This window comes from Corapipo altera, unplaced genomic scaffold (assembly GCF_003945725.1).
Source record: "Corapipo altera isolate COAL_440 unplaced genomic scaffold, ASM394572v1 0, whole genome shotgun sequence".
NCBI classification, from domain to species: domain Eukaryota; kingdom Metazoa; phylum Chordata; class Aves; order Passeriformes; family Pipridae; genus Corapipo; species Corapipo altera.
The window spans coordinates 69755699-69768956 of NW_020884872.1; positions in this window are offsets into that span (position 1 = coordinate 69755699).

A 13258-nucleotide genomic window follows, 5' to 3' on the forward strand; every position below is an offset into this window, starting at 1 on the left:
CTAGAAATTTTCAGATGTGGAGTGGCCCTTAGGAGCCATTACAGCCTGGTGTCACCTCAGAGCAACTGCACTCATCACAGCTTGATGAGCCTCAAAGCAATTTTAGATTATGTCCACTAGCAATTGTGCCCTTAGGACTATTTCATTCTGCTTTTGATATAGAAAGTCAAAGAGAACTGGATCATAAAAAACAGAGAAAGCCACATGTGGTAGAGAACTGTTCAAATACAGCAGTATCAAGTCAACATGACACAGAGAAAATACAAAAATCAAAAGAAATTTAGGAGATTAATGGCAACATCATACAGAAAAATATTTTCCAAACCCCTAAAATACACAGTCCTAAATCAAAACAACTCAGTTAAGAGACTGGAAAAACTGCTTTGTGAGCAAGCAGTATAGCACACTGTGCATAACAGCTGTAACAAGTTTTTACATAGCTCTACAGAAAACACAGCCCATCCTAAGAAAACGGCCATGACATACACAGCAAATGTCAGTTACAAGCTTTGTGCAGACAGCATGGAAAACAACTAGTTTGTTGAATTTTACCTAAAAAGCTGTAAAGATTTAGTGTACTGGTTCTGGCCAGGATGGAGCTAACTTCCTTCATAGCAGCCTATATGGTGTTATCCTTCCCCAGAAGTTGAGCAGAAAGTTGTGAGAGGACACAGCTAGGACCCAAAGTGGCCAAGGGCATATTCCATGCCCTATAAAATTATGGTCCCCAATAAAAGCTGGGTTAGAAGAAGGTGGGGGGGGGGGGGGGGGGGGGGGGGGGGGGGAATTGGCCTCCAAAGTGGCTGATATCTGGAGATTGGCTAGACACTGCTCTGAGAGATGGCCAGTGATTGCCTTGGCATTACTTGGGTCTTTCCCTCTCTCTTTCCTTCATTTTTAAAGTGTCTTTATCTCAACCAACAAGTTTTGCTCTCCTTTTATGCACCATCATGCTGGGGGAGGAGGAAGAGTGAGCAAGCAGCTGTGGTGATGCTCAGCTATTGACTGCGGTCAACACACAACAGTCAGTAACAGTCTTCTCTAAATTGGTGACAATATGGTCTTGTCATCACCTTTACTTGGCAGTGAGTTTACTGTAATAGATCTCGATCTGAATAGTAAGTTTGATAGACAATTTTTTTCAGCCAATTTATCCACTACAGAATGTACAATGTTGAAATCATGGGTGGGATTGAATGGGGCTTAGAAGGAAATTAAAGAGGTTGTTTCATATCTGCTCCCAGCAGGATCCAGGCTGCCTCTCAAACCATGAAGACACCTGTGGCAGGTTGATCCTGGCTGAACGCCAGTACCCACCAAAGTTGTTCTATCACTCCCTTCTGCAACAGGACAGAGGAGAGAAAATACAATTAAGGGGTTTTGAGTTGAGATAAGGACCAGGAGAGGTCACTCACCAATTACTGTCATGAGCAAAACAGACTTGAAATGGGGATATTAATTAAATTTATTACTAACACAATCAGAGCAGGATAATGAGAAGTAAAATAAATCTTAAAACTACCATTCCCCCCCGCTCCCTCCTCAGCAGTGCAGGGAGATAGGGAATGGGGATTATGGTCAGTTCATCATAGGTCATTTCTGATGCTGCGCAGAGAAATGACCTTCCCCTTCTCCCTGTGGGGTCTCTCCCATGGGAGACAGTCCTTCACGAACTTCTCCAATGTGCATCCATTCCATGGGTTCTTCACAAACTGCTGCAACATGGGTCACTTTTCCATGGGGTAGAGTCCTTCAAGCACAGGCTGCTCCAGTGTAAGTCTCCCACAGGGTCACAAGTCCTACCAGGAAAACCTGCTCCAAAGTGGGCTCCTTTCTCCACAGGTCAGCAGGTCCCTGCCAGGACCCTGCTCCAACATGGGCCTCCCACAGGGTCACAGCCTCCTTTGGGTATCCACCTACTCTGGCGTGGGCCTCCTCCACAGGCTGCAGGGGATCTCTGTACCCCTGTGGTCCTCTATGTGGGCTGCAGGAGAACAACTGCCTCGCCACGGGCTGCTCCTCACAGACTGCAGGGGAACCCCAGCAGCTTCAGCCCCTGGAGCACATCCTACCCCTCCTTCTCCACTGACCCTGGTGTCTGCACAGTTATTCACATGTTCTCACTCTACTCTTTTCTGGCTGCAATTTTCATCTGAACAACAACTTCTTTTTCCCTTCTTAAATACATTACCACAGAGGCATTACTGTAATTCCTGATTGGCTTGGCCTTGGCCAGCAGCAGGTCTATCCTGGAGCCAGCTGACATTGATTCTGCAGGACATGGAGGGGGAAGCTTCTATCAGCTTCTAACAGAAGTCACCCCTGTAGTTCCCCCGCAACCAAAGCCTGGTCATGCAAACCCAATACAACACCAGAAATCAAAAGTGTCTTTCATTTGTGCAAAGCATTGACTCCCAGTTTCTGGCTGACACTGAACTCCAAACCCTGTTGGAGCTAACAGGTACATTACCAGCTGAGAAACCCCTATGGAAAGAAAAGACAGTACAACCGAGCACATCACTTCTTCAATCACAGTCCATAGTCATCCTCCATCTCCTCTTTCCCAGTTGCAGCCAGAAGGCAGTGAACTGGTCTAAACCACTCTGATAGTTGCTGAAATCCCCACCATTAGAAGCTGCTATGTAGAAGTCTCACGCAGTATTTACTTCTCATCACTAGAATGCTTCTTTCTGATGTCAGACTTAAATCTTCCTTGCTCTAATTTTAGGACACTATTTCTCATCATATCCTTTACAGGCCTAGAAAAAGTCCTTACCTAGTTTTTCAGTACTTGAGAAATAGTATCATGTTTCTTTCCAATTTCTGTTGCCACTAAAAAGAATAAAAAAGTAGGATGCTTCCAGTGTTAGATCACTGATCCTCACCCATTCTGGTATGTTTAAAGCTTCTGTCTCACTTTTCAGCTTTGAAACTGAATTATCTGTTACTCCAAGTTTACTTATGAGGCTCTAAAAGAAGAATGAAAGAACTTGAAGAACGTCACTGCGATCAATTCTGGAACAATATAAACAGAGAGAGCTGGTCAGATTATGCAAGACAAACAGATAATGCAAGAAATTTATTTTAATAATCTGTTCTCTAATTCAGCAGTTGGCTCAGATTCTAGAGAACACATTCTTTAGAAGGCTTAACAGTGGAAATTTTGGCAGGTAGCAGGTTCATAAGCAGTTTATAGCAGATACTACTGATACATGATTTGGTACTGCTTCTGAAAACTCAACTGGATGGCAACATTTTCAAACAATAAGAAATACTTCTATGCAGACTTCTGTTTAGGCTAAGCTTGTATATTGAGGTTGAACAGGGAACAAGGTTGATACGTGGAAACAGCGCTGGGGTTTTTTTTTAATTAAAAAATCCCCTCACTATTATTCTTCCAGCTTTCATCAGCATGTCTTCCCTCTAGTAAGTCAGTACTGACGCTGATCTGTGTAACTTCGACAGTGTGTCATGAGACTAATTGAAACAACCGCAAAACTTAATTCTGCACTTTCACCTCAAAAACAGCCATAAAGTAAAAATTAATTGAAACACTGTATTCCTGTTTACTGGCTCACTCACTTCCACAGTAGTAACCCCTCTGTAACTGGTCAGACAATTTTCAAAATGCAGTCTCTGACAGTTTACTTTAATTAATTTCATGGCAAAATGCTATTAGTTATCTAGTATTCGAGTACTTTGCTCTGTACAATAAATTTAATGAACCCTGGAAAAAAATTTATACCAATAACTAAAAGATGTATTTGTTATATGTTTTTATACTAGTCTTCTAATCTGGAACAAACTTTGTACCTGCCAGCAAGGAGATCAGGGTCCAATTAAAAAGACCTAAATATATCTTAGAAGTAAACTTAGAGGAAATCTTGCAGTTACAAAAACACATAATGGTATCTGATATGTCAGTCCTGTCACTGACAGAAATCAGCTCTTCATGAAAAAAAAATTTAAACTGAATTTTATTAAAAACAATAAAACACACAGGTGCTATTCTTGCTGTTTACATTAGTGCGCAGTTTCATCACAGGCTGGGGTACTCGCACACAAAAGCAATTTGGCTGTACAGAATATCTTCCCATTTTAGCACTTGAAATCAAAACACCAGTTCCTTAAACTGAGCAACATCAGACCTTGGTCAAAAATGCATTACTATTTAAAGCAAGATGATTATTTAAAATCAAACTAAAAAAAAAAAAAAAAAAGAAGGCTAATAGTTCTGCTTTCTCACTTGCCTTATATAGTTATGCTAAAGGAAAAAAAGAGAGCTGAGCCAACACTGTGATACTTAAGCTAGGAGGTATCTACATGGCAGCTTATACGAGGCAATAGTGCCACCTAATGTCCAGAAGTTATACATAAGCTTGTTTTATTTATTGATGCAAGAGCAAAACAACCCAAAATCCAAACTCAACAAACCATATCTAATATTAATTAATAATCATAACTGTATGCCAAGGTTTGGCTCAGGCTTAAGACTAAGAGATGTGGTAAATTTCCAAACAGGTAAATAGTTCATGTTTCTTAAGTTTCAGCTTGAATTCTCTGTAAAATGTATATTAGCACAGCCCAGGTAAATCCAGTCAAGCTACCAAAACACTTTCACCAACATCTTCTTAATTTCTTCGTTATTTTAGTTTCTCACTTTTTGGGCCCACCCAGCTGAGGGCTCTCACAGGGATCAGTCTTCAGCATGTTCCAAGCAGTGCATGGACTTTACTATCACACTACTAAAATGGAATCTCTTGCACAACAATACAGTTTTGATACACGGATGAATCTAGCCTATGTTCAAAGTACAGTAACTTTTTAGAAAGGCAGCCACCCATTAACTATAAATAATTTAAACGAGTTTATCATATTGAAAAAAATCACCAAGACATCATTAATGATAGTCACTGAAAAAAGTGTACATCTCACTTTTGATTTGAATTTTGCCCTTATCCTAGAGGAACATTACATGACTAGGTCTAAAATAAAAAAAAATGCTCTGATAAGCATATACCTCTTTATTGCATAAGTAATTCTATAAGTAAATGTAAATATTTATTTATACCACTTTGCAGATCATGTATTTTACACTATAAAGCATTCTGCCAGCTTGTTGAGCTACTTCAACTCTTCCAAATTATCTATAAACGTACATACAGGAAAGTACACACAGCAGATCATGCATATTTACAGAAGCACCCACACCACAGAAAGTTTTATTGTGTTAAGAGCTACATCCCTGTATTAGAATGCTCCAGTATTTTTTCAAATATTACTTCTTTCTTCGTACTTGCTAGTCCTATATACAAGTATAGGTTTGTGCTGCCTTATTTTCCCTATATTCATAACTGAATCTTATGGTCACATCATCATCATCATCATGGCTGGGCTTCGTGAACGAAGATTAGGGAAAGGTCTCTACCCACGTTTGTCACAAGCGCGCTGGTGGCTAAAAAGGCCAACACGAGACAGGCACGTCCGGTTGCAAAAGGCACAGTAGAAGGATTCCTTAGGTGGTAAATTCTGCAGGGCACGATTCTTTCTGCATTGTCTTTTCTCCTCGAGAGTGATCCTGTGTGCGTTCTCAAAGGCATCAGCAGTGTTACAGATGATGTGTCTCCAGACCTCCCGGTTGGAGGCCAGAGTAGACCAGTTATGGTGATCAATGTGGCCAAGACAAGTAAACAAGCTCCCTTTAGAGGCCCTTAATTTCCAGAATACACATGATATTTCTTAGTCAAGTATTTTGAATTTTTGTTCTTCAAAAAAATAATTTCTGTAGCTTAGGATACATAATTTTTGAGACATTTCTTGAAAAGAGTTTTGAAGTTTGTTGACTCACTAATTATGTGGCCATTGTGTTGATTTTTAACTCTCAGTATCTGATATTCCATCTAACAGACTTTACAGCTTTCATATGAAGACAGTTTGAAATTTTAAACTCTCAGAATAGATTTTATTAATGGATTTATGTGGCAGCATGTTTAAGATAGGTAAATATATATAATAGTTAATTTATTCTAAGTGCAGCTATAGAGATGCTATAAACATTCAAAGGAAAATTTTATAGTCCTTCATTTGTGGCAACTGTTGACTTCATGACAATGAGAGTGGGAAAATAACACCCCTACATTTCTTTTTAGAAAAAGGAAGTGTTGGATTTGTGTATGCATAAGCATAGTGTGCAATGCACACACACTTTTACTAGACGCTTTATTAGATGCTCTTTCAAAGCATTCTCACTGTAACCTGTAGTGTGTATTTATCTATGTAGTTATCTTTTCATGCTGTTCAGGCCTAACTTCTCAGTCAGTAGATTTTTGGAAAGTTAATGAAAAAGAGAAAAAGAATAAATTCACAGAATTACAGAATATTCTGATTTGGAAGGGACCCACATGGATCAGCAAGACCAACTCTTAAGCGAATGGCATCTACAGGTGCTTAACTAGACGCTGTTACTTTTTGGTCTGTGCTTGGTCCAGCCATCTGGAAGAGTCTGTTCTTTTCCTGCCAGTTTATGAGAAAACAAGAACTGATAAATGGGAACTTTGTTCTTGAAGGAAGCATCTTTCGCAAACTGAAATTAATTGGGGCCTGGCTATTGGCTGATGGCTCTTCAATGACAATTGAAGGAGAAAGTGAAGAGGAGGGTGTTGAAGTAAGCTCTCAGACTCATAGGAAAGACCCTGGATGTGCATCACACATGCGCAGGAGGAGTATAACTTACATAATGGGGGATGGGACTGAAGGCCTCTAACTGGGCAGTGCTGACCACACTTGCCCAGGTAGACATCCCAGATTAACTGTATAAAAAGCAGACAGTTTTTTTCTTTGGGGAGGGGCAGCATGCTTAATATTGGAGACCAAGTATTCCTTGTAGGTATGCCTGCCAACATGTTAAGCCTCCTGATGCCTCAAGAATGCAGGAGCTCATTATATTGAGAACATTTTGGGGTCAGTATGTACTGCAACTGAGCGAGTGGGGGGTTGTCTTGGGGCTTGTTTCCTTTTCCTGTTTCTTGGTTTCTCCTTTTGTTTGCTACTTCTTTGTAATAAACGCTGTTTTGTTGAACTTTGAGTGGTGTTAATTGTTTCACTTCGGTAGTCTCCTTGTTACAACACACCTGTGACCTTGGTGTTATTAGCACCATGCTCTAACCAGCTGAGCTAATTCTTAGTGTCTGTTGGGGTTTTTTGTTTTGTTTCGTTTTTAATAAGTCAAAATTTGAACAGTCTTTGAAGTGCTTGGGACACTTTCTAGTGAAAAAATGGCTTGGATTACTGTCAGAAATTCATAACAAGTACATGTCATACTAATATTGCAAGTGATATTTTTAAAACATTCTACCAGTGTTGAAAGCACAGGGAGTCTGCATAATCCGTGCACATCTAATTAGCACTGAGTCATATAAATGATACGTAATGATTTGACAGCATATTGCCAGATGGTTTGCTATCAGATCAAATAGTAATAACTTAGCTTATTTATCTCCATTCCCTCCTCCCTAATTTTCATTTTTATTCATTGTCATTTGTCTAATTAAAAATAACATTCAGTTCCTTTCATTTCATATACAAAAACCAGTTAGAACCCTACTGATTTATTTTTTTCAAATCCAGTCTGCCTAAGGAGGCTTTGCAATGTTTCTGCTTTTACAAGTACATTTATTTTATTAACTGCACTTAGGTATCAGAGAGTTTATACAATCTAGTTCCATATTTACTTAAAAACCATCAAAGTCTTCACTTCTTTCAATTAGTGATGTGCAATTCATCACCTGTACTAAATTTGTTTTGCACTGTAATCCCATTGTCTGATTTTTTCATTTAAAACACATCTTGTGTCTAAGCAACAGGAAAAAATGTCATGAGGGAACTACAAATATATAATTACTCAAGTTAAAGTATTTGAGATGCATGAACACTTCAGTTTTAGTATTTTCTGAATGTTCCTAAACTCCATAATTTTGGATCTTAAAGCATGTATGGTATACTTGACTTGCTGCAATAAGTTTATTATACACAAAATAAATAAAATGTAAGTTTTCTTTTGCCTAAAATCTTAACATTTTCCACTAGGACAATCCATTTTTTTAAGTGAAAGGATTAAAACATCTGTACATCCAAAGGAATAGAACTACAAATTTCACAATAACCTTGGCACTATAACTTCTAAATTACCTTCTCCACCTTTGCATTAGTTTCAGTTTTAAATTGCATTTTTCTGTATCCAAATAAAGCTTAATCAACATCAGACAGTAATGGTAGTTTCCCAGCCATCAAAGCAAACATTCACAGCAATAACTTTTGAGGAATTCATGTTAACCTCAAAAACAAAGTCTGCTCCATTTTAATTCATGTTTTATAAGCACACAGGTCTATTAATAGGCTTGAAAATGAAAAAAAAATCACAGGAAAAGGACATCCTTGTATTCGGATTAAAAAGTTACTTTTGGATTAAGAGTCTTATTCAGAGTCTCAAGAAGATAAAGCATCACCCTGCTGGTTACTCTGGGATTTGGATCCATGCTATGCTACGTGTTAAAGTATGCTGATACATGGCCAGAGTCATGAAGAGTCACATTATGATTTGCCACGTGTGAGGCTTTATCAGGAAGCATGCAAAAATCTATCAAGGAAGTTTATCTGCCCTGCTCACGAGGCTGTGCATTCTGTTTAAAGTGAATATTCCCCACAGTAGGGATGCTCTGAACAGCGCAGCTCAGATTTCAAACCTTTAGAAAGGAGTTCCCATTGGTTGCTATGCTTCAGGCTGCTTACACTGCTGCATCGGTGACATATCCTCTTCAATTCTCCTCTCTTTCTCCAGGATAAGCATGCAGATGGAGGTATTAACAAAGATAATACTGTATAACATTATCATTAACACTTATTATACAGAAGAGACAAAAAAAAGGCTAAATGAAAATACAAGCATGATGTGTTACCTATTGCTTCATCTAGTTGGATAGACATTTGGCAATTCATACTACTTTCCTTATCACTATCCTCTTTTTCACTTGATTTACAAAATGTTTATATACATGAAAATAAATATCATAGAGTGGTAACATAATGGTATGAAAATCAATATAAATCAAGAGCTGGAATACAGAACTGTACAGCAAGGGTGAGACTACAGGAGCTGTCTAGTGAACTAATTCACATTTCCAGAGAACCATGGCTTGATAGGAATGCCAGTCTTTCTTTGGAATAAGCAGTGACCTCAAATGCTCTTTACCCTTTAAAACTTAGCTGGGAACCCAAGAACAAATGAACCCTAATCTCATTACGTTGCATTAAAGACCATCTCAAGTGATGAGAGATAGAAATGGTGCAGAAGCTAAGACTGACCAGCATCCCATCATGTACTATCCAAAGAGCCAGCTTCTCACAGTTACAGAGCAGCAGCTGCAGTAAAGCTTGCACAGGTAACTTCTAAACAGATTAGAACAATAGCATGGGTGGGCTGGAATGCAGCTCAATCCCTCAAATGGAAAGGGAGAACATATATAAAATCCCTAGATAAATGATAGAGACCTATTTGCTTGTAATGCAGTGTTTAGATGTTGCTTGCATGTACTGGGATGGGCTTTCCCATTTTCTGTTTTAAATAAAATACAAAGATCGTGGACAAAGAATGCTGCTTCCACTGTCCCAGCAGAGCTCCTGTACATCTCTGTTTGGGCCTCTGGCAACATAGCAGAAATGTCAAGTACTCAATAGATTCCTGTGTTATGTCCTGTGATGCTTGGCCTTTCACAGGGACATTAGCCTATCCTCTTCAGTTCATTGAGGTCATGTTTTATAATGGTAACATTCCCTGTATACACACTAATGTCATTCTACCTCCACACCCCATTGCAGTTTACCAGTGTTAGGACTGGTTTAACAGATAACTCCTGTTCCCATGTCAAATTCAGTTTCTCAACACCCTTATTAATGCTTTGGTAGAGGCCACAGTACGAAATATGAAAATAATTTTTTAAAGACCTGACCAGCTACCATTTTAAAGCATTGCTTACACTGAAAAAGGTCAGTGCTCTTTTCTCCAGATCAGAATGGGGACATGTTTATAGAAGCCCTTAATATCACAGACAATAAGAGCACTTACAGAACTAAACTCCCTGCACATGCTTGAGGAGTAAAGGAAAACCCACAACAGATACGTTTTTTGTCACCAAACTCACTCTTTATTTATCATAAGCTAAACGCTGAAATGGAGAGAATATTTGGGTAGATTGAGCAACACTCATCCTAACTGTGAAAGGCAACCTTAAAAATTTGAAAAATGTGGGTCAATCATTATATTCTGGTAACAAGCTGCAATAGTTGGTGCATTACAAAAACACAGTGGTTAAAACACAGCTGCAATAGTTGGTGCATTACAAAAACACAGTGGTTAAAACATAGCACCCCCGTGTAAGAATCCAGTTTCCCATTGAAGGATGAGAAAGCATGAATAGCAGAACCTTATTCCCTTCCCAACAGCATTAAAATCCCAGATTACTTGATCGAGGAGAGCATTAATGGAAATTTTACATCAGGTCAGCATGTCTGTCCACATGGTCATCCAATAAAGGCTGATGTGACAACCAAAAAGAAGGGCAGCACACCAGTTAGTCTCAGTTCTTAAACTCACAAGCTTTCCAACACTAGTAAACACCAGCAGAGTTTACAGTGTTTCCTCACCCATCTGTACAAGACAGCTAATTGTGTATATATAACCCTTCCTATCTCTAATTCAGAAAGGAGACACTCAGAATCTCCACATCACTGGAAGAAAGAACCAAGAGTTTTCAGAATTGTTTCCCAGACTTTTAAAATAAAGTTTACCATCTCTACAGCCTTTGCTAAATCGGTGTTTTAATTATTCCAATCCTGCTGGCTTTTTCCAAACTATCAGTCTGGACAGATAGATGCAAGTCTTCTCACTACTAGGCCTCACCAGTGTGTTAACCTTAGCCAATCAATGCTGTATCATTTCTTGATGGCTCTTTGATTTTGTATTTGTTGGCTTTCATTGGTGATAAAAAACAGAGGGTTCTTATTCATTTCATAACAGGCAAACTTGTTCCTTCACAGAGCACTTCCTGGTGGTACACAGGCTTTGCTCACAGCCACAGGGTTTCCAGCCTACAGATTACTGCCAGAGTGTACCACCAGCCATTACCCTTTCAGAATGGCCCTCACCACTGTGTCAGCTGCCCCAGGCCCAGATGTAGGAACCATCTCTAGCAAGCATCTTACCAATATTATCTCCCTCAGCAGTTCTTATCTTCTCTCTACTCCTCCCTGACATCATTTACAGTTCCACAGTGGGAATTCACCTCACAGATAGCAAGTCACTATCAACATGTGCCTCTGCTCTAGGCCAAGTAAGAAAAACTTTATTCCTATACTGGGATTCCAGTTCATTGAAGCCATAGCTCAACAACTGCACTGCACCATCAGACAGATTATGCCAGCAGAGTAGCTTCCAAATTTGTTGCTGAGCTTTTTCTCCCTTTAGAGAGCAGCTGCAAATCTGGGCAAACAGTCAAGGTTTCCTTATTTCTATTCAAGGATAAACAATTTACAACAAAAGAGAAAAAGCAAAAAGAATGTTTGGCATCTACTTCTAGCATCTATGGTGACACTTATACTACTGGGCATGCTGTATGTCCATAATTTGCCACAACAGGATTTTCTAAACAACCTCTGAAAATATTAGGCACCCAACTTCTCATCAGATAGGGTGATAGCTGATATACGGGTGAACTGGTAACAAAGACAGTGGATTTTTACCTTCAAGTCCTAGAGAAGTGTTATCCAGGATGCAAGGACTTTGGACGCTCACGAAGGCAGCTTTAGTATTTTAAGCATTTCTGTATCAGGATATTTAAGTGCCTAAATATTTGAAGAAGTCTATCTCCTCATTTAAAATTGGAAATGCATTATCAGGAATATTTACAATGTCAAGTAGGGACAGGAAACCTCATCAACTTACACACAAGTACCTTAGTTTTGGGCCAACCTATCAGCTTATTCTGAAGTCAGAAGCTGCATCTTCAGCTAGTCACTCTGATCTCAATGGATTTTTAAGCTCTGTGGTTGCTCTGAAAGAGGCAAACACTATTTCAGGGGACCAAATCCTTGCCATATACATTCAGGAGGGGTCAAGAACCAACAGAGCTGAATGTTACTCAACTATGAAGCAAAGCTTTATCAGAAATTGCTGTACCACTGTACCTAGAAAGGGAGTAGGGGCCAAATATTCATATTTTGCCTCTTCCACACAGGGAAACTCAGGACTCAGAATACTTTCACTTCTCCCTGCCCTTTGTAACAGTGAGGACCTGAAAGGCAGCATCTAATATATAGAGAGGACAGTCTTAAGCTGCACCAGAGGAGGTTTAGGTTGGACATTAGGAAGAATTTCTTCGCAGAAAGGGTAATTAGATATTGAACTGGAGTACCCAGGGAAGTGGTGGAGTCACTATTCCTGAAGGCGTTTAAGGAAGGACTGATGTGGCCCTTAATGCCATGGTCTAGTTGACTTGGTGGTGTTCAGCCACAGGTTGGACTTGATGATCTTACAGGTCTTTTCCAACCTAATTGATTCTGTCATTCCATAACAGATGTACTGCTGACAACTGAAATCAAGGTCTGTGTACCTGCCATACCTCCCCTCCCTATGGAATGCAGAAGGCTTAGGCCTACTTATAGCAGGGAATGGGGTCTTGAACAAACAGCTAGAGCTAAACAGCTAGGAAGCAACAGGGCATTGGTGTTACAGTGGATTGTTGCACTGGGCACAGAGATAAAAGCCCTCTGAAGAGAACAAGGGATCTATAGCGTTAATATATTTAAGCTGTGCTGTTACCCCACAGCACGGCGGGGAGATACCAATAACAGCGTGACAGTCGGCTCTACAGAGAGGCTTCCCAGCGTACTAAAGTACAGGCCCTGCCACCGATACCCGCTTATCTCCCCTACTCCCACACATCCAGTCTTTCCTCCCCCACCGCCCCCGCCCGGCCACGCCCCTTCCCGCCTGGCCCCGCCCCCGCGGGGCTGGCGGCGTCCGCGGTCGCTATGGGAACGGCGCGCGTCACCGCGGCCGGCGCCGCCGATTGGCGGGAATTGTTCGAGAAGGCGGCCGAGGGCGGAAGCGGAAGCCGCACGTGGAGCCGGTGAGTGGCTGTCGCAGTTTCTGGAAACTTCGCCTCATTGTCATATTTAAAGCGGCGGCGGCGCTGCTGTGTCCCCT